The sequence below is a fragment of the Aptenodytes forsteri genome, unplaced genomic scaffold, assembly GCF_000699145.1.
Source record: "Aptenodytes forsteri isolate BGI_AS27 unplaced genomic scaffold, ASM69914v1 Scaffold94, whole genome shotgun sequence".
NCBI lineage: Eukaryota > Metazoa > Chordata > Aves > Sphenisciformes > Spheniscidae > Aptenodytes > Aptenodytes forsteri.
This window is the reverse complement of record NW_008795017.1, coordinates 7,234,011-7,235,384: the sequence shown is the minus strand read 5'-3', so window position 1 is coordinate 7,235,384 and position 1,374 is coordinate 7,234,011.

Sequence of the window (1,374 nt, the reverse complement as noted above, 5' to 3'; positions counted from 1 at the left end):
CATCCCTGGCCAGATTTAATTCTATCAGGGCTTTAGCTTTCCTAACCTGGTCCCTGGCTGCTCGGACAATTTCTCTGTATTCCTCCCAGGCTACCTGTCCTTGCTTCCACCCTCTGTAGGCTTCCTTTTTGTGTTTGAGTTTGTCCAGGAGCTCCTTGTTCGTCCATGCAGGTCCCCTGGAGTTTTTGCCTGACTTTCTCTTTGTTGGGATGCATCGCTCCTGATGCATTGGTATGTTACAGAGACAGAGGATAAGGGATACTGGAATTAAAATTAGGAACATTATCCCCAGAGACTGCATGTCTGCCTCTGTGGGCAGAGGAAGAAGGAAAGGATAGCGCGTAAGGTGCAGGTGAAGAAAAGTCAGGACTAGGAGACCTTAAATGATGGAGACTAGTGGTTCATGAACCCCTGTTTCTGTAACAATAGTCCTTGTCTCCTGGGGAGGCAGTCTAAAGCCTAGTAATTCCCAGGTTCCCTCATCTGAGACTCAGCCTAGCTAGCAATAAGCCTAGTAATCTCAGTCATATTCTGGGAAGAGGTGTTGACCTCTGAGCAGTTCCAGCTCTCTCAGGGTTTGGTATGGTATGGTGGTTGCCAGAGTATTGTGTCCGTCCCTGGTATGATTGGACTAGTCTGGTAAATGCTGGCATTTGCTAAACTGACACCCAGGGAGGGCTGAAGCTCTCTTGCAGCAGGACCCTGCTGCTCAGAAGCGCTAAGGAAGTTACTGAAATTGTCACTTTGGTGTACACCTGTACCTTGGCATGTAGCATTGGTTATATAGCACAGAAGCAGATGTCCTCATGTGAGACCAGTCCTAAGCCTATTCTCTAGCTGCTTCAGCCAAGTCCCGTGGAGACTCTCCTGTCCTGAACCCCTGAGGTCACTCTCTCACATAGCAACTTTTTATCCCCCTACCTCATTGTTCATTGGGAATGGACTTTATATTGATTGTGGCAAACAGCCAAAGCCTTCCGAGGTGACAGGCACTTGGTGAGCATGAAGAATGGTGCTGAGAATTATGTAGATAAAAGTGGGGAGAAAGACAGGGGAGAAAATGGATAGGGAGATAGCATTTTGTACTTGGATAGAACCACTCCTGTTGGTGTTCAATCTCTATTCTTGTGCTAGTTTTGGCTGGGATACAGTTAATTTTTTTCATAGTAGCTAGTATGGTGCTATGCTTTGGATTTGTGCTGGAAACAGTGTTGATGATATAGAGATGTTTTCATTACTGCTGAGCAGGGCTTACACAGGGTCAAGGCCTTTTCTGCTTCTCACACCACCCCACCACCGAGTAGGCTGGGGGGGACACAAGGAGTTGGGAGGGGACACAGCTGGGACAGCTGACCCCAACTGACCACAGGGATA